Source organism: Macaca fascicularis, chromosome 3, assembly GCF_037993035.2.
Source record: "Macaca fascicularis isolate 582-1 chromosome 3, T2T-MFA8v1.1".
NCBI classification, from domain to species: Eukaryota; Metazoa; Chordata; class Mammalia; order Primates; family Cercopithecidae; genus Macaca; species Macaca fascicularis.
In genome coordinates, this window is record NC_088377.1 from 74,454,767 (window position 1) to 74,482,726 (window position 27,960).

The window sequence follows — 27,960 nt, forward strand, 5'->3', positions numbered from 1 at the left end:
TCAAACTGGCCTCAAAGGATCCTCCCACCTTGGTTTCCCAAAGTATTGGGATTACAGGCATGAGCCACCACTCCTGGCTGGTCTGCAATTTTTTTTAAATGTAATATCCCATCCTTATTTTATAATATTTGGTAGGAAGCTTATTTTCACCAAACAGATTCTTGACCCCACCTGCCCACTCTAAAATCTGCTTGACTTGTTTACCCGATATTTCCCATCTGGATAAAGGGCGCTCATTGCGCAAGTCCCAGCCCACATGCAGGAGTGATTCCTCTCTCTTCCCTGCTTTCTCCCACCCAAATCCCAAATATCAGCCAGTCTTACGGATCCTAGCCAAAAAGTCCGGAATTCACCCACTTCTCACATCCTCTTCCACGATGACCCTGACGTTACCCACTGGCCCCGCCCTTCAGCAGAACTCCCTGTGGAAAAACCAACACAGGGAGCCCCCTGTACAAAAATTATTAAGAATTTCAAGCCGGGCATGGTGGCCTCGACCCGGGAGTTCAAGACCAGCCTGGGCAACATAGCAAGACCCCCACCTCTAAAAAGAAATTATTTTAATTAACTAGGCATGGTGGCCGCACCTGTAGTCCCAACTACTCAGGAGGCTGAGGCAGGAGGATCGCTGGAGCTCAGGAGCTTGAGTCTGCAGTGAGCTGTGATCACGCCACTGCAGTTTAGCCTGGGGAACAGAGAAAGAGACCTTGTCTCTAAAATATTTAAAAGAATTCAATATGGCAGCAGCCAAGCATTAATCTGGTCAAGGGATTAATGTTTCTAAGCCCAGGACTCTGTGGATTGCCCAGGTCCACACACATGAAGCTGGCCCTGCCCCTCCAAGACCACCAGGAACACACTGACAGCTGAACAAAGTGATGCGATGCAAGAAGAGCACACAGATCATGGAAGACCCTAGGGCACCTCAGTAAGGATGTATTTAGGATTCATGCTGGTGTTGTATGCTTTGGAAAATAGCACAAGGAAGCAAGGCTTTGCTCTGGATTGCATGTTATTAAGAACCAGGTCATTCCACAACTGAGCGTCTTTTTTTTTCTTTTTTTTTTTTTATTTAATTTTATTTTACGTTCTGGGATACATGTGCAGAACATGCAGGTTAAATATGTGCCATGGTGGTTTGCTGCACCTATGGAACCATAGGTATTAAGCCCCGCATGCATTAGCTGTCTATCTGGTGCTCTCCCTCCCCTGCCCCTCCAACAGGCCCCAGTGTGTGGTGTTCCCCTCCCTGTGTCCATGTGTTCTCATTGTTCAGCTCCCACATAAAAGTGAGAAATGCGGTGTTTGGTTTTCTGTTCCTTGCTGAGGATAATGGCTTAGCTCCATCCATATCTCTGCAAAGGACATGATCTCATTCCTTTTTATGGCTGTGTAGTATTCCGTGGTGCATATGTACCATATTTTCTTTATCCAGTCTATCATTGATGGGCATTTGGGTTGATTCCATGTCTTTGCTATTGTGAAGAGTGCTGCAATGAACATACGTGTGCATGTATCTTTATAATAGAATGATTTCTGTTTCTTTGGGAATATACCCAGTAATGGGATTGCTGGATCAAATGGTATTTCTGGTTCTAGGTCTTTGAGGAATCGCCACACTATCTTCCACAATGGTTGAACTAATTTACATTCCCATCAATAGTGTAAAAGCATTGCTATTTCTCCACAGCCTCACCAGCATCTGTTGTTTCTTTTTAATAATTCCATCCTGACTGGCCTGAGATGGTATCCACAATTGAGTATCTTGATAATTCTTTTTTTTTTTTTTTTTTTTTTGAGACTGAGTCTTGCTCTGTTGCCCAGGCTGGAGTGCAGTGGCACACCTATAGCTCACTGCAGTCTCAATCTCCTGGACTCAAGTGATCCTCCTGCCTCAGCTTCTCTAAACGTGTTTCTCCTCCTCTGTGCCCTGTCCCAAAGAGCCACCCATCATTCTCTACCTAAGTCATTCAAATCCCTGACTCCTCCTTCTCCTTTATCACCCCACTGTCTGTGTCAAAGTCCCGTATATTTTGAGACAACTGTTCCCCACGTTCCATTCCTTTTTTTTTTTTTTTTTTTTTTGAAACAGAGTCTCGCTGTGTCACCATGTGGAGTGCTGTGGCTTAGTCTCGACTCACTGCAACCTTCGACTCTCTGGTTCAAGCAGTTCTCTTGCCTCAGCCTCCCGAGTAGCTGGGATTACAGGCACATGCCACCACGCCCAGCTAATTTTTGTAGTTTTAGTAGAGACAGGGTTTCACCATGTTGGCCAGGATGGTCTCGATCTCCTGACCTCGTGATCCTCCCGCCATGGTCTCCCCAAGTGCTGGGATTACAGGAGTGAGCCACTGTGCCTGGCTTCCATTTTTCACAAATGTTACCTTGCCTCAGGTCAGCCTCATTTCTTGCCTGAATCACTGAAATTGTTTGTCATTTGTTTTCCCTCCTGACAATTTTGCTAGCTAATATACTACTGAGAGATTTCTAAGTATAAGGCCCACTCCATGACCTCAAAAAACTTACCCTTCTCTCTGGTGGGAGGGAAGAACACATGAGCAAATAATTACAATCGTATCCCATGAGAGGCTTGCAATGAGAGAGGGGAGAAGCATAGTTACTATGGGATCATGGAGGAAGACTAGCCAATTCTACCACCAACCCATCCCTCAAAAACTATGCAGGTGAGGCCAGGCATGGTGGTTCATGCCTGTAATCCCAGCACTTTGGGAGGTCAAGGCAGGCAGATCAAGAGGTCAGGAGTTTGAGACCAGCCTGCCTCAGCCTCCCAAAGTGTTGGGGTTGCAGGCGTGAGCCACCATGCCCGACCCGTAGTTCATTCTTTAAAATTCTTCTATTTTCCTGTTTTGTAATATATACAACATATTAGTACTTGGGTACATGTAAATAATTTCTAAATAAAAATATACATATATTGAATTGTGTGTGTCTTTTAAAATTTAATTTCCAGTTGATGGCGTGAAACAACAGAAAGCTTCAAAGGCCAATAACCTACCTCCTGTGTCAATCAGTTCTCCAGAGAAAGAGAACTGATAGGATTTATTTATCTTTTCTCCCCTAGGGATGAGTGTTATGAGAGAGAGAGAAAGAGAGTTGAAGAAATTGGCTTTTATGATTGTAGGGACTGGTAAGTCCAAAATGTATAAGGGCAGGCTGGAAACTGGGGCAGAATTAGTCTATCACAGTCTTGAGGTAGAGTTTGTTCTTCTCCAGAAAACCTCAGAGATGGAGTTTCACTCTTGTTGCCTGAGCTGGAGTACAATGACACGATCTCAGCTTACTGCGACCTCCGCCTCCCTGGTTCAAGTGATTCTTTTGTCTCAGCCTCCTGAGTAGCTGGGATTACAGGTGCCCGCCACCACGCCCAGCTAATTTTTGTATTTTTAGTAGAGATGGTGTTTCGCCATGTTGGCCAGGCTGGTCTTGAACTGCTGACCTCTGGTAATCTGCCTGCTTTGGCCTCCCAAAGTGCTGGGATTATAGGTGTGAGCTACTGTGCCTGGCCCTCAGTTTTACTCTTCAGGCCTTCAACTGAAAGAAGAATCCATGGGTGGGAAGAGGAATCCACCCATTTCACAGACTTTACTTAAGCCCCCTTCACTTAAAGCTACTTTAAAGTCTATGGATTGTTCAGGTGTGGTGGCTCACACCTGTAATCCCAGCACTTTGGGAGACCGAGGCGGGCGGATCACCTGGGGCAGGAGAATCACTTGAACCTGGGAGGCGGAGGTTGCAGTGAGCCGAGATCATGCCACTGCACTCCAGCCTGGGCAACAGAGCAAGACTCCGTCTCAAAAATAAGAAGTAGTCAATGGATTGGAGCTGTTAATCACATCCACAAGACACCTTCACAGAAACACCTAGATTAGTGTTTGATTCCATAAGTGGGTACCACAGCCTAACCAGGTTGACACATAAAACTCACCACCCTACCCTGTTGCCAGGTTCCCTAAATTGGCATCCCAATTCTAGTCTCCCCTGTTCTGAGCGCCTTCCATGCCACTTCCAGGCTAAGCTTACTAAAGGAAATCTCTGGCCAGGTCTCTGCTTAACTTCCACCACCCCGAGATGTTTAGACTGACATCTGCTGCTCTTTATAGACTGTGGTCCAAGCTCCCCCTATCCCTCTCCCCTGGCTTTCTGTCAACATGAACGTCTCATTCATGCTCACTCTTCCTCCCTGCGGCTCTCCACCCTATCACAGCCCCACACCTGGGCTTTTCTGTAACTGTGCCCTGTGTTAGGCCATTCTCGCTTTGCTATAAAGAAATACCTGAGACTGGGTAATTTATAAAGAAGAGCTCCTGGTTCTGCAGGAGGTATAGGAAGCATGGAGGAATCTGCTTTTGGGAAGGTTTGAGGGAGCTTTCAATAATGGCGGGAAGCAAAGGGGGACGCAGGCACTTCACATGGCTGGAGAAGGAGCAAGAGCAGGGGAGGAGGGTGGGGGCGGTGCTACACACTTTTAAACCACCAGATCTCAAAATAACTCATGATCATGAGAACAGCACCAAGTTTAGTGTTAAACCATTCATGAGAAATCCACCCCCATGACTCAATCACCTCCTACCATGCCCCACATCCAACACGGGGAATTACAATTGAACATGAGATTTGGGTGGGAACACACATCCAAACCACATTACAGCCTGTAAAAACATGCCATTCCCATCAGTTGGTACATATTTGGCTTTGCCTGTCAAATTCCTACACTCTTCAATCAATATGTCTACTCTCCAACCTTACCTTACTCTGAAATGTGCTTCTTCCACTGTATTTCTGGGGCTCAGTTAATGCATTACTTCCCCTGGCATAAGCTAGAAACTGCAAATACAAATTAAATAGACCTCAGAGTGTGGGAAGAAATTCCCAGTGCCTAAAACAGTCAAGGGAATAATTTCTAGAGTACACAAAGAAATCCTCCAATGACAAAAAGGACAAAAAAAAAAAAGAAAGAAAAATAGGCCAAAGATATTTCAAGGCAATTCGCGGAAGAAGGAGCTCTGGTAGGCAAAAAAGAATATAGATAAATACCTAAATGAAAAGTAGAACAGCATTGAGGTGCTGTCTTATAATGGCCCAGTTGGCAAAAATTAGATAATACCAAATATTGTACAGCAGGTGACTGACTTCATGTCTTTCTCTGTCTTTATCACTCTATTGATTTTTGGAGTCATCGAATTCCTTAGCTCAACTTTGTTTCTGAACCTTATACATGCAAATCCAACCCATTTTAGACATCTCTGCTTCAAAGATCCATTGGTTTGTTAAATACAACATGTCCCAAACTGAACCTATGCTATGCTTCTCTAAATGTGTTTCTCCTCCTCTGTGCCCTGTCCCAAAGAGCCACCCATCATTCTCTACCTAAGTCATTCAAATCCCTGACTCCTCCTCCTTCACCCCCACCATCTGTGACAAAGTCCTGTATATCTTCCAGCTAAAGCATAGCAGACATCTGATGCCCACATTCCATTCTTTTTTTTGAGACAGAGTCTTGTTCTGTCACCAGGCTGGAGTGCTGTGGCATGATCTCAGCTCACTGCAACTTTTGACTCCCTGGTTCAAGCAATTCTCCTGCCTCAGCCTCCCAAGTAGCTGGGATTACAGGCACGTGCCACCATGCCCAGCTAATTTTTGTAGTTTTAGTGGAGGCAAGGATGTTGGCCAGGATGGTCTCGATCTCCTGACCTTGTGAGCCTCCCACCATGGCCTCCCAAAGTGCCGGGATTACAGGCGTGAGCCACTGTGCCTGCCCTCCATGTTTCACAAATGTTACCTTAGTTCAGGCTAGCCGCATTTATTGCCAGAATTACTGAAATTGTTTGTCATTTGTTTTCCCTCCTGACAATTTGCTAGCTAATACAATACTGAGAGATTGCTAAGAATAAGGCCCCACTCCATGACCTCAAAAACTTGCCCTTCTCTCTGGTGGGAGAAAGGACACATGAGCCAATAATTACAATCCTATTCCATAAGAGGCTTGCAATGAGAGAGGGGAGAAGTGTAGTTACTGGCCGGGCGCGGTGGCTCAAGCCTGTAATCCCAGCACTTTGGGAGGCCGAGACGGGCGGATCACGAGGTCAGGAGATCGAGACCATCCTGGCGAACACGGTGACACCCCGTCTCTACTAAAAAAATACAAAAAACTAGCCGGGCGAGGTGGCGGGCGCCTGTAGTCCCAGCTACACAGGAGGCTGAGGCAGGAGAATGGCGGGAACCCGGGAGGCGGAGCTTGCAGTGAGCTGAGATCGGGCCACTGAGCTCCAGCCCTGGCGACAGAGCGAGACTCCGTCTCAAAAAAAAAAAAAGAAGTGTAGTTACTATTGGAGCAGCGAGGAAGACTAGCCATTCCTACCACCAACCCATCCCTCAAAAACCTTGCAAGTGAGGCCGGGCATGGTGGCTCATGCTTGTGATCCCAGCACTTTGGGAGGCTGAGGCGGGTGGATCACGAGGTCACACGTTTAGGACCAGCCTGGCCAATATGGTGAAACACTGTCTCTACTAAAAATACAAAAAATTAGCCAGGCATGTTGGCGCACACCTATAATCCCAGCTACTCAGGAGGCTGAGGCAGAAGAAATGCTTGAACTTGGGAGGTGGAGGTTGCAGTGAGCCAAGATTGTGCCACTGTACTCCAGTCTGGGTGACAGAGTGAGACTCCATCTCAAAAACAAAACAAAGAAAACCATACAGGTGATCTTCCTAAAACGCAGGTTCTGACCAAATGCCCCAGTTTTAAAACTGTCCAAAGGCTGCTTTTAGGATGAAGCCCTTGACACAATGTGAGCCATACATGGGCCGTCTTTGCCTACTTGCATAACTCTTACAAATTCTCAGGCAATGATAAACGACTCAATACTCCACACACACAAAAATCATCCTTTCTATCCCCCTTTGATGGATGAACCTTTAGGACCTGTTTTAAATTGAATGTTAATTTGGTTGGTGAAAAAAAACAAGTTCCAGTTTGGATAAAGTTGCATTTAAAATATTCGCAGTTGCCTTCTGTCACGTCCTTGATCAAGGAAGTAAGTAATAATGCAACAGACATTACTGTCATTAAATGCCAGCAGTGTGCAATGCAGTATGCTAAACATTGTGGGGGAGGCAAAGAGGATGTAGCCAAACTCAACCACCTGCTCTCTCCCGGTCTCCCCAGCTCCACATCAACAAGCTGTCTCTAGACAGACTTGAAGCTCTTTGTCCTTCCATCTCTCCACACTGAACTCCTACCTCTCCCATGCGGCAGGCATCCTTCCTGTTCTGTGTTATTGCTGCTCATGTACACAGCCAATCCCTGCCCACATTCAGAGTCTGGACTCCTTTAATGGAGGGGTGCTCTCTGATTAAACTTTGTATGGTGTCTGGCACAGTCTACTACTGAATAAATTCACTGAATTAATGATTATTGGGAAATCTTGGTTGGTTTGTTTGTTTGTTTGAGACATTGTCTTACTCTGTTGCCCAGGCTAGAGTGCAGTGGCACAACCCCAGCTCACTGCAACCTCTCCCTCATGGGTTCAAGCGATTCTGCTGCCTCAGCCTACCGAATAGCTGGGATTCCAGGCGCCCACCACCATTCCTGGCTAATTTTTGTATTTTTCAGTAGAGACAAGGTTTCACCCTGTTGGACAGGCTGGTCTTGAACTCCTGACCTCGAGTGATCCACCTGCCTCAGCCTCCCAAAGTGCTGGGATTATAGGCATGAGCCACTATGCCCGGCCAATAATTTTTGTTTTCCAGGAGCTCACAATTGTCTACTGACTATGATATTAAGAGCAGATTTTCCAGCAAAGATGTCAGAGCCTTCTGGAACTAGGCACTGCCTTACCTGGTCAGCTGGCCTGACTCATTCATTCATTTAAACAGTGTCCATTGAGATGAACATTAAAAACATATATTGAGAACCTACCCCATACTAGATCCAGTTCTAAGATGCTCAGGATAAAATAATTAAAAAAAAAAAGGTTGGATGTGGCCCTTGCCCAACTAGCATGTATAGGAGAAGGATGAAACCAACCCTAAATAAATGAACAATAATTACAAATTGTGAAAAGTGCTATGAGATAAACAAATGGTGTTTTATGAGAGCACTTAGTGGGGGGTGCTCAGCTATTCCCTTGGCTGAAATATTCATTGAACGCTGTCTGCCAATCTGAACCCCAGATCTCTTTAAACCCATGGCTCACTTCTGGGAAGCTTTCCCTGATGACTGCAAGCCCTGCCTGACTCCTAAAACATTTAGTATGTGTTCACCAAATCTGTAGAACTCTTCCAGCCAGGAAAGCTGCATGGAGCCTGTGACACATTTTTATCTGGTACGTGAGCCACATAGGTGACGTCATTGTGGCCACCACGCCTCCTTCAGTTATCCATCATGCAGGCCCTTCCATGTGTATAGAACCAGGCTCATGGGCAAAATTGTGCAATTTCTGGGATCTTTATGCATACTCATTTAGCAATGGAGAGAAAACTCACATACAACACAGCCACCCCAAGGGCACAATCACAGTAAGTTGATTGCAAAGTTCTATATCCATCCCTCTAACTTATCCTTTCTTGACCCTGGCTTGATTCATCCTCTCTAGGAGCTAGCCATAAATCTTTCTTCCCTTTCCTGCCATCTCTACCTCATGCTGAAGAGTTTACTCATGGTTCACTCATTTGTAATAGTTCAGTCATTTTTGTTGATGTTTGCGATAGATCGCACAGTTCCCAAAGCCTAGCCGACTCTCCACCTGGAATTATACCTCTTGGGTGGGTCTCTTTGGCAAAGCAATGGGCAGTTTTATATGCAGACCATTACACTAGGCAATCATGAATAAACAGTTGAGAGGTGAGGGTGGAGGGATCTGGAGGACACTAGTGTTTGAGATATATTATAGATCACAGTTTATATTTATTAATGCTAATTTGAAGCATTCTTGTAAGGTAAAATGATCATTCCTACTTTTAAAAGATGAGGAAAATTAGGACACAAGAAGGTAAAAGAAGTTGGCTAAAAGCTAACTCTTGTAGGACAGAGTCATATGTTTAAGCACGTGATTTTGAAAGTGCAGGAGGTATGGTAAAGTGGAAGTTTGCATCGAGCTATGGTTCTCTAATGTGAGTGTGCATCAGAATCATGGGAAAGGCTCCTTAAAGCGCAGATTGCTGAGTCCCAGCCGCAGTTTCTGATTCAGTGGGTCCACGATGGAGCCAAGTAATTTGCATTTCTAACACATGTTAAGGTACAAAAAGCTCACTATAATAATAACAACAACAAGTGGTATTTCTCCAGCCTCTATTACAGTGATACTGGCCTAATATGTGCCCAGATGATGCTGCTGCTTCTGGTCCAGGGACCACAATTTGAGAAGCACTGGCATCAAATATGGTGTGAACCCGGAGGAGGGCGCCAAGGGATGGCTTCACAGGGAAAGGGGCATCTGGGTTGGGCATTGAAGGTCACATAGGAATTCTCCGACCCACTCCCATCTGCCATTTGTTGGTCATAGAGGAAAGGACTGAGCACATGCTATGTTCGGACCCACAGGCACAAGTCAAGTTCAAATGCGGTGAATGTTCAGTGAGTGTGTGTAATTTCAGGTGGCTCAGCAGAGCTTGTACTGACAGGGAAGAGGCCAGTGGGTGAGCGTGGCGCCAGATGGAAAGCCACGCGACAGAGTTCAAATTTCATCCTTTGGTATCAGGCTTTTAATCAGAAAAGTAATGCAATTCTCTTTGCTTAATTGGGTTCTAATTGTTCATTCATTAAAAATAAGATGATATTAATCACTCACTACACCAAGGAATGCTAAGGTATAAAAAGCTCACTATACAAATAATAACAACAAGAAGTGGTATTTCTCCAGCTCTTACCACAGTGATACTAGCCTTGCGTGTATGATATGATTTGCTCCCTACAGCAATCCTTTGCAGCTGATGTTACTGTTATCCCATTTTAGAGATTAGGAAACCGAGGTTTAAGGAGGCAAGGGCACAGTGCTTGAAAGTAGCTGAATAGCAGTCGGGCACGGTGGCTCACGCCTGTAATCCCAGCACTTCAAGAGGCCGAGAAGAGAGGATCACTTGAGGCCAGGAGTTCCAGACCAGCCTGGGAAACATCTCTACAAAAAATAAATATTTACAAAATTAGCTGGGCCTGGTGGCACACACCTACGTGCCAGCTGCTCAGAGGCTGAGGCAGGAGGATCACTTGAGCCCAGGAGTTTGAGGCTTCAGTGAGCTATGATCACGCCATTGCACACACTTCAGCCTGGGCAACACAGGGAGACCCTGTCTCCAAAAATAAAGAAAGTAGCTTATAGCAATTTGGGGTTAAGTGTAAAGGGTTTTTTTGCATCGTAAACTTTGCTTTCCATTATGACATCCTTGAGTTCAAGGACTGTATCTCTACCTTCCCTCTCACCCAAATGTTGCCTTTAACATGAAGCTTCCCCTACTGTGTTTCGTAAAAGTAGCCCAGGCTCTCCCAGCAATGCCCTTTCCCTTGCAGGTATTGTGACCTCTACACAAAGACATGAGGCAACCAGGAGCTACTGTTTGTTACTGGAGGATCTGTGGTCTTCAAAGTGTGGGAATGTCATCCCGAGGGGACAGGAGGATCTATTGCTGTCATACCTGAGGCCCTATTTTTTTTTTTTTAATTCTTGCAAACTCAGGACTTTTCAGATATTTAGGGCTGATTAGAGATAGAGCACTACAATAGACAGCTTAAATTGCAGCAAGTGGGGAGAAGAGACAAAGAGAGGTACCACGCATAAAATAAAGTACATTGTCTTTTTTTGGGAAGAAAACACATACTTCTTGGTAAGCACAGCACAATAAAAGTTCTTGGAGAACAGAGAGGATCTTTGTCGGAAATTGTGTCTCATTTAGCAACATTGTTTCACTGTGTTCCTTTCAGAATGAAATTGATTCATGTTGCTTTTGTTCCAGGTTGCTTTTATTTTTTCCCTTCCTGGGAAATTTCTCTTCCATTAGGAGACAAGCACTATTTCCTTTCACCTGTCATCACAAACCAGGACTTTTCTTCTGCAACGTGTTTATGCTCAGCTCTCACAGTCCAATTTAATGATATATATATATATTCATTTTGCCAAGTAGTGATTCAGTTAACATGGACAATATTGATGTGAAAGGGGTTAAAAATATTTTAATGATTTCCTTCATTGGAAGTGGTGTGTGTCTGTGTGTGCATTGCATTACAAAAAACATCGTCATTTACTCACTCAGGAAGTATTTTTGCATTTTTTTCTAACTTCATTGTGCTGCTGAGGACATGAAGTATTTGCTAGGAGGCAGTCATTGCACTGGGCGTAGCTCTAAATGAAAGGCAACACAAAAAGTAGTTAATTATGGTGGGAATGTTGAAGAGCAAAACGGTATGATAAGAGATACCCCAAGGGCAACTTTAGAGGCTCTGTTCACTGCACCGGGAGAAAGAAGGAGAGGATTCATGATGAAAATTCATAATTCATTTTGACTTTTATCAGAAAGCTTTTTGACAAAAGAGACTGAAGTAACACGAATATCTTCTCGGACGCACTGTGTCTGCCAGGTAATAACCACTTTATTTCATTGTCTGTTCCGCTTCAAGCAGCCTTAGTAGCAAGGTGCAGTGGCTCATACCAGTAATCCCAGCACTTTGGGAGGCCAAATTGGGAGGATCACTTGAGGCCAGCAGTTTGAGACCAGCCTGGGCAACATAGCAAAACCCCATCTCTACAAAAGATTAAAAAAAAAAATAGCCAGGTGTGGTGGTGCACACCTGTAGCCACAGCTACTCAGGAGGCTAAGGCAGGAGAATCCTTGGAGCCCCGAAGTTTCAGGCTGTGGTAAGCCATGATTGCACCATTATACTTCAGCCTGTGTGACAGAGTAAAACCCTGTCTCAAAAAAAAAAAAAAAAAAAAAAAAAAAGCAGACTGATTAAGGGACCTAAGTTTATAGCAATTGAGCACCTAAATTTACAATTGAGCAGCTTTCAGAAAGCTGTATAGCTCAAGGACTGGTCCAGTGGCTCAGGCATGTAATCCCAGTACTTTAGGAGGCCAAGCCAGGCAGATCACCTGAGGTCAGGAGCTCAAGACCAGCGGCCAACATTGTGAAACCCCGTCTCTACCAAAAATACAAAAAATAGCCGGGCATTGTGGTGAGCACTTGTAACCCCAGCTACTTGGGAGGTGGAGGCAGGAGAAACACTTGAACTCAGGAGGCGGAGGTTGCAGTGAGTCCAGATCGCGCCATTGTACTTCAGCCGAGCTGACACAGTGAGACTCCATCTCAAAAAAGTAAAAAAAAAAAAAAAAAAAAAAAAAAAAAAAGAGTCCTTTCAGCACTGAATGCTTTTGGTTCTAAGTCATTTGACTACATATACAAGGGTTTATTTCTGGACTTGATTCTATTCCACTGGTCTGTGTGTCTGTCTTCATGCCCTATCGGTTAATTACAGCACTAGAAGGTTAGTTCTATGAGGGCAGGTGGCTTGCCTGGCTTTCCACAGCCCCACCTCTGGCACAGAGGGGCTCACTGATTTTCCAGTAGCTGACCAGCGGTGACAGTTTCTAGCTTTCCCTTGCACAGCCCAGATGGACTTCCCCGTCTGTCTCCAGCTTGTCCTGTGTTGGGCATACCACCTGTCCTGGGCAGTCTGTCATGCTCTTTTTCCTTAGACTTCAGAGGGGTCCTGCCTTCCCTCCAAACTCATCTCAGTGTCTGCTGGATTATTTGACCCAGCTCCGTCCTCCTTCTGTTCATAACTGGTGCTTGTGCATCCAGCATTTGCCATTTGCTCACCCTTCTTCCAGGCATCCTCCCTGCACCTATGTTCCTGTCCTCCTCAGACCTGTGTCCACCAGACCCTCACGGACCCCCACCTGCTTTCTGGGATTTTCCTGCTTCACTTGAGTCCTGGCATCTCAGGGGCATGTGGAAAGCTAAGCCTCAGGCTCTGTTCCAGCCTTGTTTAAGTCACATCAAAAGGCGATCCTGTTTTTTTTGTTTTTGATTTTGTTTCCATTCTCATAAATAAGGCCTCCGTAATGGCAGGAGGAAATCCAGAGGGCAGGAACACAGCATTACATCATCACATTACCTACAGGGATGCATTTTCAAGTCCAGCAAACTCAATTAGCTTGTTGGTAATAGCGGATCCAGGACCAGGACGCGTACAGCAGAGTTCATCATGCTGAAGGACACAAAAGACAGGTGAGAGTGTGGTCCACCATGCAGATCTGCCAGCAAACTAGCCCAGAGAGACAGCTCCAAATGTGATTTCCTTTCAATAATCTTGGGCTGTTATAATCTTGAGAAATAGAATGCTATTTGTTAGCTTCATCCTCGTTATTTGTTTCATCACCCATCCTTGAGCAACTTTTCTTTTCTTCTGCAAATTTCCAGCTATTGCGCCGGACCCTTGTTGACTCCAGTAGAGATGGCACCATGTCCCAGAAGCCAAAGAGAAGACCCAGAGCCAGTGAAGGTGACAGGAGGAAGTGGCAGGAGGAAGACAAATTCCTAGGCAGCCAGAGGCAGGTCCCTGGTGAAGTCCGACCTTCAAGCCAAAGACAGCTCAAAGCCTGAAAACCTAGCTATTACAGCCCAGGGCTAGAGTGAGAACTTCCTCTATGCCTTTTTAGACAATCAAATGATGCTTTTTCCAGGCCCACCCATGAATCAATCAGCACGCACTCCCCCATTCTGAGCCCATAAAACCCCAGACTCAGCCACACACTGGGACTAACTGCCTTGGGGAAGGGGCTACACTTCGGGTTCCCCTCTCATGTTGAGAGCTGTTATGTTGCTCAATAAAATTCTTCTCCACCTTGCTCTCTCCGGTTGTCCACATAACCTTATTCTTGGTCATGGGACAAGAACCCAGAGCTTGCTAAATGGCAGGAGCGAAAAGGGCTGTAACAAGTTCCTGGCTGGCCAGCCAAGAAGTGGGTGGTGACACACTCATTTGCTGGACTACAAGGGAAGAGCGGTAAACCTTCTGGGGTCCCAGGTCTTGGGACTCCCTAATCCACAGCTGTGACACGGTGTAACATGCACTTAGGCCTCTGTGGTTGCTGGTGTCTGAATTTTCAGGAACCATCATGTTCCCCTTATCCAGATGCCAGCACCCAAGGCGGAAGCCACTTGAGGCACATCTGGTCCAGCCACAGCCTTGTACAGAGCTTGTGCCTGTGCTGGTGCCTGGAGCTGCCCACCCCACCTTAGCAGGTGGTGCACTTGGCTGTGCCATGGCTGTGCCCCATGCTTGCTCGCTCACACAGCCCTCGCCACTCTGCACCTGGCTCACTCACAGCGAGTGTGGGATCTGGGCCGATATTGAGAGCCGAGCACAGCCAGCTCAGCACAGCCTGCTGGGCTGAGTGGGCAGAGCCAACCCAGCGGTCATAAGCAAAGCTCAGGCAGAGGTGCTGCCAGCCACAGAGGTTTCCAGCTGGCGAAGCGGCACCCAAAGAGTCCTGTGACAAAAGGGTTTATTGAGGACTTACAAATGGTGCAGTCCAGGAGTGGCAGGCTGGACAGGAGACTCCCTACCTTTTACAAAAATGTATGCAGGTTATAACGTTTTTTCACTTAGCAACCCCCACCTAGCAACCTGTACGTAACCCAAAACAAAGGGCCTCGAGCCCCTGTAGAGCCTGCATTTCAAGGGGATGGGCCAGGGCTTCTGATGTCCTTCACAGATAAGGAGTGAATCTTCAGGTTGGCCACTTCTGGATTCCTTAGCTTGGAACTTTGAACACACATTTCCTTAGACCATAGTGTTATTTTCAGGCTTAAGTTATTGCTATCAAGTATGTCTTCCATACACCAGCATTGAGACCTAGAGAGGTTAGAACACTTACCTACATACATTTAGCAAGTGGCCTTTTCTCAGTCACCGTTTAGTCATTGTTCAGTGTGTCAGATCATCAGCTGCGCTAATGTTTTGGGTAAGTTAGAGCAGGCAGAAAATCTCTGTTGAGAATCAATGGGGAGGAAGGACAGTCAGGGTTATGAAGAAGTCAAAATAGCTTACTATTTTAACCACAGTGTCCTGAGAGCAGGGAATGTTTTATTTCAACGGTTCTTAGTTTTTATTTATTTATCTATTTATTTTTTGAGACAGCGTCTAGCTCTGTCACACAGGCTGGAGTGCAATGGTGCAATCTCGGCTCACTGCGACCTCTGTCTCCCGAGTTCAAGTGATTCTCCTGCCTCAGCCTCCCGAGTAGCTGGGATTGCAGGCACATGCCACCACGCCCGGCTAATTTTTGTATTTTTAATAGACACGGGGTTTCACCATGTTGGTCAGGTTGGTCTCAAACTCCTGACCTCGTGATCTGCAGCCTCCTGAAGTGCTGGGATTTCAGGCATGAGCCACCATGCCCGGTCAGTTCAACAGTTCTTAGAATTAAACTTGTCCGACCTTGTAATTTTACAGATGAGAAAACCAAGAATCATAGAAAGTTAAATCATGTCTGCCGGGTGGCCATGGCTCATTAGCACACGTGCAGAGTGACTATAAATAACCCACAGTCCACTTACGGAAAAGCTGGTCTTGCAGAGTCTCTTCAGAGCGTGCTTTATCACCGAGAGATGAGGTGGATTTCAAAGCAGCACACAGTGGGCCTTCAGGTGCTGTCAATCTTGTGTTGATGGGGTATTTGCTTTTGTCTGTAAACTAAACAAGCCCTTCAGAATCTCAGTCAGCTTTCTATTTTCAATAAGGAGTTCCTTGTTCATAGTGCTAAGAGAAGTGTTAGTTATGCTGCTAAATGTGAAAACTGTCAAACAGAGGCATTCAAATTCTTTTGCAGGAAGGTTATGTGAACTTGAAAATGTGAGACAGGTCTCAGTTAATTGAGAAAGTTGATTTTGCCAGGGTTGAGGGTGCACACCTGTGACCCAGCCTCAGGCGGTCCCGACGACATGTGCCCAAGGTGGTCAGGGTACAGCTTGATTTCACACATTTTAGGGAGACATGAGACATCAATCAATATGTGTAAAATGTACATTAATTCAGTCCAGAAAGGTGGGACGGCTGGAGGCAAAGGCCAGGCGACTCGAAGTGGGGAGAGGCTTTCGGGTCATAGGTAGGTAAGAGACAAGTGGTTGGATCATTCCTGATGAGCCTTTGTTTCAAATGAGGCAATCAGATATGCTTCTATCTCAGTGAGCAGAGGACTGACTTTGGATAGAATGGGAGGCAGGTTTGCCCTAAGCAGTTTCCAGCTTGACTTTTCCCTTTAGCTTAGTGATTTGGGGCCCCCAGATTTATTTTCCTTTCACAGTTACGTCATACTTCTCTCAAAGCAACCTCTGTTTTCCAGGCCTCTTTAGCCGTAGATGCATTTTTTCATCTCCTCTCTTTTCTGGAACAAGAAGAGGAATCCTGTGTACAGAGGCCCTTATATCTTGGATACCAACAATCCCTGCTTCTATGCAGAACGCACTTAAAAGCATGTGGATTCTGGCATGTGTTCTACATGGCTCATTAATCATGCATTTTCTTTTATTTGGTCACAATTCATCTTTATTAATAGAAAATAAACACTTATTCCATTTTCAAAGTTGTTATACTTGAAGTTGCTAATTTTAAGAAATGAATTTTAAATAATCACTTAATCCTGCTTTGACTAAGACAATGAAATGTGGCTTTAAAAAAAAGTATTCAGCACCATTTGCTCATAGGTCTTTCAGAGTTTGTTCTTAAAGTTTCTGGAACTTTCCTGTCTGTGAAGTATAGGAATTACTGAGCTCCATTGGAAAGCTTCTCTGGGACAGGCAATGGGGGTTAAGCAGTCATCATAAAGGAATCAGTGTACATTCAGCATGGTGACTTGGACTACACAAGGATCCCTTCCCCTCTATAGTAGCTCAAGAGAAACATGCTTCTAAGCACTGAGGTATGAGGAGTCTCAGACTGTTATTTGCTGTTAGAATTGGTCTTCCCAGCTAATAACAGTGAATATCTGGCACAGATGCTAGTGGTCCTTAAAGTCCTGTGATTTTAGGAAGTAGTTTAGATTTAGTTCAATTTATTCAGAAATCAAACATGTTTAATTAACTTCACTACTTTGGCAGAGTAAGGATATGCTGGTTTAGTGTCTTTATAAAATATACATAATGTATAGGTAAATCATAGTCTTAAATCAAATACCTAGAATACTATATTATTTAAACCAATATCTATTTTAACAAAATGTTTATAACTAAAAGCAGCAGATGAAACTAAATCCAAAGGTATGACAAAGAGGACTCAGCTCTGTGTTGCTTAGAGAACTTTTAAAAGGCATGTGCCCATAAAGTCATTCAAGGAGAGGGAAGGAGGCCCCCTTCGCCTCCTCCTTACTATAGAATTCCTGTTGGGGCTGGGCCAGAAATGAGCACTTCTAAATATTTCAGAGAAATCCAAAGTGTTAAAAAGTATTTTATGCAAAAGAACGTCTTTCTTCATCAGTGAATAGTAATGCTCATCAGAATTTCCTAATAACACAAAAACAAAGCCAAGATACATTTGATCAGATGTCAAAGTAATGGGAGGTGGACTATTATGTCAACCTTAGTCAGAGCTCCTGCTGGCTTCTTCCTATACACTGTTCACCAATTTGAGTAGTGGACTTTGTGAGAGAATAATGTTTGATGGCCAGGACCTCTCTTGGGCATTTCTTCCTAAGTGGAATACACAACAGATAAGGGAATAGGGGAGGTAATACAGGGAAGCTACTCTTTCCGGCTCAGAAGGAGTTGATGAAGCCCATATATGCATTCAAGAAGCCCATGGGATCCTCTAGCTGTGGATAGTGGCTAATGCGGTCATTCAGAATCGACACTGTGGACCGCAGCAGCATTTTCCTGTACAGCTCCAAAAACTCTGGATAGGGATTTACAGGATCCAATGGCCCATAGATAAAATGAATGGGGATAGTTACAGAGGCAAGAGCTCCCACCCAGCGCCTTCTGAACTTCTTCCGCTGATTGATGTACCGTAAGAGACTGTCAATGACTAAGTTCCCATCATTGTTGCGGATCCCTGCCCACATGTCCCACAGCTCACTCTCAGAGGGCCGAGTATACGGCCCAAAGACTGGGGTGAGACCTCGAGAGAACACGAAGAAGTTCATCAGTCGTGTGAGGATGGGTGACAGCACACCTCCGTCTTTGAGTAGCTTTTGGAGAAGGAGTGGACGGTGAGTCTCAGGAAAGATACCTCCATTTGACAGACAGAGACTCTTTATGATAAGCCGACCAGATCGATTCTGCTTGTACCTGTAGAGAAGCTCCTGAGCAACCGTATGTCCATAGTCATGAGAAAGAAGGTTGATCCTGCGGTTCTGGAGCCCCAGATGCTGCAAAAGTGCTTCCGCGATGCTGGCCTGCTCAAACATGGAATAGTGATGTGGTCTCGGTTTGTCACTGAAGCCAAAGCCTAAGAAATCAAGGGCAATCACCCGATGAAACCTCAAGGTCAGACCTTCCCAAATCTTGTACCAATCGTAGCTGGATGCTGAAAAACCGTGTAAAAGCACAACTATCTCTGGACTTCCAACCACACCCACAGAGTCTTGGTAGAAGATACGCAGTCCCTTGTAAGTGAAAAACTTGCCTGAAGACTTCCATGAGTGAAGGGCAGGGGAGAGCTGAGGGAGTGAGATGTGCAGGTACACAGCAAGCAGGGGCACGGCCAACAGCCCCACCTGGACCCACCACTCCCTCATCCTGCCCCCCAGGATTGGTGTGGCCCACGCACACGAGCCACACCCACCAAGGAGCGCTAGTCCCACTCCTGAAGCGGGCTGCGAGGGTGCACGGGGAGATCACTCCTTCCCCGCCCGCCTCTTACCTGATTCAAGTAAGACCTGGGCTACAGGACTCCATGTTTGGGAGAACCCGTTGCCTGCATTTTCTCAAGAAGGATTCTAAAGAGCTTCAATTTGCTGGGAAGCTTTCTCCTCAGGTGGACTAGTAAGGGCAGAGTCTTGCAGTTCTTTCATCTATTTATAGCTCAGAGAAGCTACCGGGATGCAGATGTGTGTGATTCCAAAGCAGAAATCACTCAAATTCATGAAGATTCTCCCTCTGCCCTTATAATGGAGGCACATCGTTAAAAGCACTTTGTTGAAGCTATGCTAAAGTGTTGGACATTTCAGTGGATAAACAAAACAATATAAACAGTCAAGATGGTTTTCTAGTTACGGGACTCGGAATACTCTACTTGAAGTTAGCAGGGTTTAGGTATACGTGGATGTTGTCACTTCCTTCCTCCTCCCTCACTTCCTTCCTCATTTTCTCTGTCTGTATCTCTGTAATGAGGCCATGCATGTTACTGGGAAATATAGTAGATTTAGAGACAGGTGTGGGTTCCCATCCAAGGTCCAACACTCACAATTGAGTGACCCCATACACATTATGTGAGTGTTCTAGCTCTTATTAATTGAAGGATAACAACAAAGTAGAGAAAAATTGTATAAGATTATATATAAATGGATTAAATTATATATAAATTGTATAAGATTATATATAAATGGATGGATGGATGGCTAGATCGATGGATAAATGGATGGATAAATGGATGGATGGATAAATGGATGGATGGATAGATAGATGGATGAATGAATAAATAGACGGATGAATGAATAGGTAGCTAGATGGATAGTTGGATGGATGAATGGATAAATGGATGGATGAATGGATAGATGATATACAGATATGTAGATGGATAAATGGACGGATGGATGGATGGATAGATAGATGATACATAGATGAATAGAGTCTGCAGGACAGTGCATAATAGGTCAAAGACTTTTTTCATTTTTTTTTTGTTTTTTTCTTTTTTAGTGATGAAGTCTCACTCTGTCACCCAAGCTGGAGTGCACTGGTGTGATCATAGCTCATTGGAGCCTGGAACTCTTGGGCTCAAGCAGGTATTTGTCATCATGCTTAGATTTAAAAAAAAAAAAAATTTGTAGATAGGGTCTTGCCGTGCTGCCCAGGCTGGTCTCAAACTTCTGGCCTCCAGTGATCCTCACGCTTTGGTCTCTCAAAGTGCTAGGATTACAGACATGAGCCACTATTCTTTATTCAGTAAAAGTCTGTTTCACTGAGCACATTCTTTGGCCATCCCACTTGTGAATGCTAGGGATATAACACTGAATAAAACCGACAAACCCCTGCAGTTGTAGAACTGATATACTAGTGAAGGACCCAAACATGAATCATAGTATATAGAAGGCAACACCCACCATAGAAGGAAGTAAGGCAGGGAAGTAGGGCAAGAAATGTGACTGGGGTAGAGGTGTTTCAGATTTTAAATGGGTCATCAGGGAAGAACCTATGCAGAGGATGGCATTTGAATAGAGACCTTGAGTGGTGCTGGAGGCTGCAGCAGAGGTCCAGGGAAGAAGTATCACTATTGAAGTAGGCCCTGCCAGAGGCCTACTGCAATACACTGCAATAATTTCCATGTAAAGAGAAGCTGTTCTGCCTTCTTGTGAATGGGATGAAGTTACAAAGCAGGTGCAGTTCTTTATACCAATCTTTTTCCCACTTATCTTCCTCAGATGTTGGAGCACAGGGGATGAGTTGACCAGTTACCCAGCTGCTGTGCTCAGAAATCTACCAATCACCATGTTTCCATGGAGGCCAAGCTTTCCCGACTGCTCCCAGGCAGTGATTGAGCATGGCAGGATTCTCAGGCAAGCCCACTCCTGGGAAATGCACCACTCCTGTCATGGGCTCCCCATTAGCTTTGCAGAAACTTCTGCAGAACCTCACGTGAAGTCTTGCCCTGCACTGTGTTCCCATCTTTCCCTTCTCCACTGGTGCTAGACTTGCACTGAGGTCTGATGACTCTCCTGGACTTTGCTGGCTCCCTTCCCATTTTCTCTTGCAGAATTTTCCCTAATAAATTACTTACACTCTTATTAGAGTTTTCTCAAATAAATCCAGACTTAGCATCTGCTTAGAATACCAGGACTGACACAGGCACCACTGAGGAACTGTAGGTGCCCAGCTAATGGCCAGCACTAACTGTTGGACCTTTAAGTAAGGCCAGCTTGGACCTTCTTGTGCAATTGATATGCCCATAAATTACAGTCATGTGAGATATTGAAGCTCTTGTGAACTATTGGTAGGAATGTAACACGGTACGGCCATTGTGGAAAACAGTGTGGTGGTTCCTCGAAACATTAGAAGTACAATTGGCCAGGCATGGTGGCTCATGCCTGTAATCCCAGCATTTTGAGAGGCTGAGGCGGGCGGATCACCTGAGGTCAGGAGTTCAAGACCAGCCTGGCCAACATGGTGAAACCCTGTCTCTGCTAAAAAATACAAAAATTAGCTGGGCGTAGTGGCGGGTGCCTGTGATCCCAGCTACTCGGGAGGCTGAGGCAGGAGAATCACTTGAACCTGGGAGACGGAGGTTGCAGTGAGCCGAGGTCACGCCACTGCACTCCAACCTGGGCCACAGAGAGAGACTCCATCAAAAAAAAAAAAAAAAAGTATTAACATATGATGCAGCAATTCTACTTCTGGTTATATACTCAAAAGAATTGAAAGCAGGGACTCAGAGATCCTTGTGCAGCCACATTCAGAGTGGAATTATTTACAATGGGTAATACATGGAAACAACCCAAGTGTCCATTGCACATGAATGAATAAACACAATGTTCATTTAACACAATGAAATACCATTCGGCTTTAAAAATAAGGAAAATTCTGACACATGCTATATAACCTGGATGAAACTTAAGGACATCATGCTAAGTGAAATAAGCCAGCCCCTAAAAGGCAAATACTGTATAATTCCATTTATATGAGGTACTTAGAGTAGTCGCAATCATATAGACAGAGAGTTGATTGGCAATTTCCAGGGACAGGGGAGACAGGAAAATGGGGACTTCTTGTTTAATGTATATAAAATTTAAGTTTCTAAAGATGAAAAGAATTATGGAAGTGGGCAGTAATAAAGGTTGTACATTATAAGTGTATTTAATGCTACCAAAATGTACACTTAAGAACGGGTGAGTTAGTCTGTTTTGCCATGCTGTAAAGGAATACCTGAGGCTGGTAACTTACAAAGAAAAGAGGCTCACACCTGTAATCCCAGTGCTTTGGGAGACTGGGGCTGGAGGATTGCTTGAGCTCATGAGTTTGAGACCAGCCTGGCAACATGGTGAGACCCTGTCTCTTCAAAAAAGACAAATATTAGCCAGGTGTGGTGGTGCATGCCTGTAGTCCCAGCTACCTGGGAGGCTGAGGTGGGAAGATGGCTTGAACCTGGGAGTTTGAGGCTGCAGTGAGCTATAATCACACCACTGCAGCACTCTATCGTGGGTGATAGAGCCAGGCCTTGTCTTCAAAAAAAAAAAGAGGTTTATTTGGCTCAAGGTTCTACAGGTTGTACATGCAGATTTTACATGCATGACACTAGCATCTGCTAGGCTTCTGGTGAGGCCTCAGGAAACTTACTCATGGTAGAAGGTGAAAAGAGAACAGGCAGGCACATACATGGAGAAAAGGGAGAGAGAGGGAGGAAGAGAGAGAGAAAGAGAGAGAGAGAAGGAGGTGCCAGCTCCTTGAAACACCCAGCTCTTGTGTGAACTAACAGAATGAGAACTCTCTCATCACCATGGGGAGGGCACCAAGCCATTCACAAGGGATCCACCCATATGACCCAAACACCTCCTGCCAGACCTCACTTCCAACAATGGGGATCATATTTCACCATGAAATTGGAGGAGACACACATCCAAATCCTATCAGATGGTAAATTTTATGTCGTATTTTAGCACAATTTTAAAAAAGAAACAACAATTATAGCCAGATGAATGAGCCCAGGAAAAATCAGTAAAGTTGCACCCAATGCATAGAAGTGTAATTGTTTTAAAGCACTAATGTTTGGGTGGCTTGTTACATGGCAAAGGCTAGGGACACAACACCAGAGGAAGACTTAGAGGATCCAGGAAAAAAGGAATAAACTAGCAGCTGAGGCAGAAGTTGCAGTGAACTGAGAGTGCATTCCAGAGATCCATGTATTAGCCATTGTAAATAATTCCACTCTGAATGTGGCTGCACAAGGATCTCTGAGAGACAGAGGGAGACTAACTACAAAAAAAAAATTAATAATAATAATAATAAACGAACTCATGGTTCTGCAGGCTGGCTCAGGTATAAAGGGAAGATATGACCAACCCAGCACGTGCTGAGGATCCCTGCCTGGGTTCTGAGCTGAGCAAGCATTCCTGGGTCAGACTGTCTTTCCATAACCTACTCCTGTCGACCTGATTGTTTAGTATAGTGTCATCCTATGCCTGCGTTCACACTTTGATTTAGGCCTCAGTATGTCCCACCATTGGATCCTGTTCCTGCCTCTAACTGGGCCATTTAATGTCCACTCATTCCTGCCTTACCAATGTATATTCAGACTTGGGCTTTTTAATTAAATATTCAGCTGGGCACAGTGGCTCACACCTGTAATCCCAACACTTCGGGAGGCCTAGGCAGGAGGATTGCCTGAGGCCAGGAGTTTGAGACCAGCTGGGGCAACATAGTAAGATCCCCAGGTCTACAAAATATAAAAATATTAGCTGGGTGTGGTGGTGCATGCCTGTATTTACAGTTACGTGGGAGGGTGAGGCTGGAGGATGGCTTGAGCCCAGGAATTTCAGGCTGTAGTGAGCCAGCAGTGAGCCATGCAGCCTGGAACTCCTGGGCTCAAACCATCCTCCAGCCTCACTCAGCCTCCCAAGTAGCACTTGTACCACTGTGCACCAGCCTGGGCAACAGAGGAAGGCCCTGTCTCAAAAAATAAAATAAAATAAAAATATTAAGTGTTCACCCTCCTGCAACATCTTTTGCTGTTCCCTGCTGATCTCCTAAATCTGACCTGGCTCACCACCTCCTCATTCTGGTCCTAGGTTTCACCTTCTTACTCCACCCCTATCAGGTACCCCAGCAAACCTGGCATCAAGAAATTGTCATCACAGCTGAACCTTGGGGCTGGAACCCAGCCTCGGTTCCCTTTCATTGTTTCCTTCTCAACATTGCACTCTATTCTGCCACCTGAAGCCTGTCTTCTCCTTCTCCTTCTTCTTCTTTCTTTTTTTCAGATGAAGTTTTTGCTCTGTTGCCCAGGCTGGAATGCAATGACATTATCTCAGCTTACTGCAACCTCCCCACCTCCTGGGTTCAAGCAGTTCTCATGCCTCAGCCTCCTAAGTAGCTGGGATTACAGGCACCTGCAAACACGTCCTCCTAATTTTTTTTGTACTTTCAGTAGAGACAAGGTTTCACCATGTTGGCCAGGCTGCGCTCGAACTCTTGACCTCAGGTAATCCACTCACCTCGGCCTCCCACAGTGCTAGGATTACAGACATGAGCCACTTTGCCTGGTCCTGAAGGCTGTCTTCTAAGGCCCTCCTGAATCCCCCACTGTTTGTCCCTGTGTTCTCACAGCTAACCTGCTTTCCAGCACATCAAGATGTCACTTACTGAGAATTTCAGCTTCTGCCAGTCAGTGCCAGGCAGCCTGATGCAGACACCTCTCTCCGCCTGACCCTACAGAAGGGCAGCACTTCCGACGCCAGTGGCTGCTTCCTCCAAAGGGTTACTCAGGACTTTCCTGGCAAGGGCGGATGATTATGCCTGCCACAAAATTTATTGACTTGCGAATCCTTGATGGAGGACTTGCACCTGAAACTGTTGTCAAGTAGCAAGAATGCACTTGATTCATGGAGAGAGGCATTTTTTATTTGAGAAAAAAAGTAAATCCCTTTTCTGCACTCCAGTAAATGAAAAAATCCATACTATTAAATAGCACTAAGAAAAACTAGCTCTTAGAGGACTAACAAATACTTTCAAATCATGGTGAAACAAAGGCGTACAGAGGGCAATATCACCAATATAAGATGTTCTTTTTTTTTTTTTTTTTTTTTTTTGATGCTCTGTCATTCAGGCTGGAGTGCAGTGGTACGATGATAGCTCACTGCAGCTTCCAACTCCTGAGCTCAAGCATTCCTCCTGTATTAGCCTCCTGAGTAGCTGGGATTACAGGTGCACACCACCACGCTGGGCTATTTTTTGAATTTTTTGTAGTGACGGGATTTTGCCATGTTGGCTAGGCTGGTCTCGAACTCCTGACCTCAAGTGATCTGCCCACCTTGGCCTCCCAAAGTGCTGGGATTACAGGCATGAGCCACCGCGCCTAGCCCATAACACTTTTTGATCCTAAAAATCCTAAAAACACTATAGGCACAAGCCACCAAGCTTAGCTAAATTTTTGTTTGTTTGTTTTATAGTAGAGACAGGTTTTCACTATGTTGGCCAGGCTGGTCTCGAACTTCTGACCTTAAGTGATCTGCCTACCTCGGCCTCCCAAAGTGCTGGGATTACATGCATGAGCCACTGTGCCTGGCCCCTAGAAATTCTAAGTAACGGGAAAGCTATTACTGCTCGCCTTGATGCATATCACTATATCACTTTTTTTTTTTTTTTTTTTTTTTTGAGGCAGAGCCTCACTCTGTCGCCCAGGCTGGAGTGCAGTGGTGCAATCTTGGCTCACCGCAACCTCCACCTCTTGTGTTCAAACGATTCTCCTGCCTCAGCCTCCTGAGTAGCTGGGATTACAGGCGTGGACAACTATGTCCAGCTAATTTTTGTATTTTTGGTTCGCCATGTTGGCCAGGCTGGTCTCAAACTCTGGACCTCGAGTGATCCGCCTGCCTTGGCCTCTAAAGTGCTGGGATTACAGGCGTGAGCCACCACGCCCGGCCAAACTTGCCTAGTGCTCTTTAAGGAAGGTCTGTTATCTGTCAGAAGTTTTATGCTGTGACTGCTGCTTTAGCAGTGCGGTGGGGGCAGGAGGCATTTGAATTCTCCATGAGCAGTCACTGACATGGAAATTCATACATCATTGCAGGTGAGCTAGACAACCACACGTGTAATGCAAAATACACACGTTCTACATAGAATGTGCTATGTAATCCAGATGTTTCAGGGCAGTGTTATAGTCAATTACCTTTTCTTTCTTCTTTCTCTCTTCCCTTCCCTTCCTTTCCCTTCCCTTCCCTTCTCTTCTCTTCCCCCCGTTCCTCCTTCTCCCCTTCCTCTCCTTCCCCTCCCATCCCCCCTCCCCCCCCTTCTTCTTCTTCCTCTTCCTCCTCTCCTTCCTTCCTTCCTTCCTTCCTTCCCCCCTCCCTTCCCCTCTTTCTTTCTCCCTCTGTCTTTCTGGCTCTCTCTCTCTTCCTCTTTCTCTTTTTCTCTTTCTTCCCTTCTTTGCAACAAGGGTCTTACTCTGTCCCTCAGGCAGGAGAGCAGTAGTGTGATCATAGCTCAGTGGAGCCTTGAACTCCTGGGCTCAAGCAATCCTCCTGCCTCACCTTCCCAAGTAGCTGGGACTAGAGGTCTGCCACACATGCATGGCTTTTTATTTTATTTTATTTTTTTTATTTTGTGTAGCGATGAGGGGTCTCATTATGTTACCCAGGCTGGTCTCAAACTTCCGACCTCAAGTGACTCTTCTGCCTTGGGGTTCCAAAGTGTAGGGTTTATAGGCATGAGTCACTGCACTCAACCTACATTTTCTTATATACTGCTACTATATTAGAAATTCTGTATTTCTGGAAATAATGACTTAATCTAGTCTACAAAACTAACAAGTGAACAAGCTGAGATTTTCCAAAAAAGGAGCGTAATGGTGCCTCCTGTCCTCTGTAGATGTGAATGATGAAAGGGACCATGTACGTTTCTTATTTACACGTACAGCAAATTTGACTTTTTCCATGTAATTTTGTATAAAAGATAATATAATAGATAACATAAAAAGATTTTTTTTTTTTTTTTTTTTTGAGACGGAGTCTTGCTCTGTGCCCCAGGCTGGAGTGCAGTGGCGCGATCTCAGCTCACTGCAAGCTCCGCCTCCCGGGTTCACGCCATTCTCCTGCCTCAGCCTCCTGAGTAGCTGGGACTACAGGCGCCCGCCACCGCGCCCGGCTAATTTTCTTGTATTTTTTTTTTAGTAGAGACGGGGTTTCACGGTGTTCGCCAGGATGGTCTCGATCTCCTGACCTCGTGATCCGCCCGTCTCGGCCTCCCAAAGTGCTGGGATTACAGGCTTGAGCCACCGCGCCCGGCCTTTTTTTTTTTTTTTAAAGATAGAGTCTCTCTCTGTCGCCCAGGCTGGAGTACAGTGGCGTGATTTTGGCTGACTGCAACCTCTGCCTCCCAGCCTCAAGGAAATCTCCTGCCTCAGCCTCCCGAGTAGCTGGGACTACAGGCACCCATCACCATGCCCAGCTAATGTTTATATTTTTACTAGAGATGGGGTTTCACCATGTTGGCCAGGCTGATCTCAATCTCCTGACCTCAGGTGATCCGCCCGCCTTGGCCTCCCAAAGTGCTGGGATTACAGGCGTGAGCCACCACGTCTCACCAGAAAGAAATTTTATGTTTACATCTAAGACTTTGGAATCATTTAATAATGCTTTTGACTACATGTAACGTGAAATCAAACTAATGGTAGCCAAAGCAAGAAAGCCATTACACTTTTCACATACCAAAAAGTTGTAGGTAGATTCTTCCAGGGTGGGTTCATCAGCTCAGTGGCATCAGGGTGCTGGCCTTTCTTCCTTCTTAATCCTTCCTTTCTTCCTTCCTTTCCTCCCTCCCTCCCCATCTCTGTTCCTTCCTTCCTTCCTTCCTTCCTTCCTTCCTTCCTTCCTTCCTTCCTTCCTTCCTTCCTTCTTTCCTTCCTTTCTGCCTTCCTTTCTTCCTTCCTCCCTCCCTCTCTCTCTCTTTCTCTTTCCCTCCCTCCTTCTCTCCTTCTCTCCCTCCCTCTCTCCTTCCCTCCTCCCCTCCTCCTTTCCTTCCCTTCCTTTCCTTCCTTCCCTTCCTTCCTTCCTTCCTTGGTCTTGCTCTACTGCCCAGGCTACAGTG

At 45.4% G+C, this 27,960-nt stretch overlaps 1 pseudogene; it reads right to left on the minus strand.

The window, feature by feature from the left end:
• Window positions 1-16,533: 16,533 nt before the first annotated feature.
• Window positions 16,534-18,914, minus strand: LOC135970135 (mesoderm-specific transcript homolog protein pseudogene; annotated as a pseudogene).
• Between the last annotated feature and the right edge of the window lie 9,046 nt (window positions 18,915-27,960).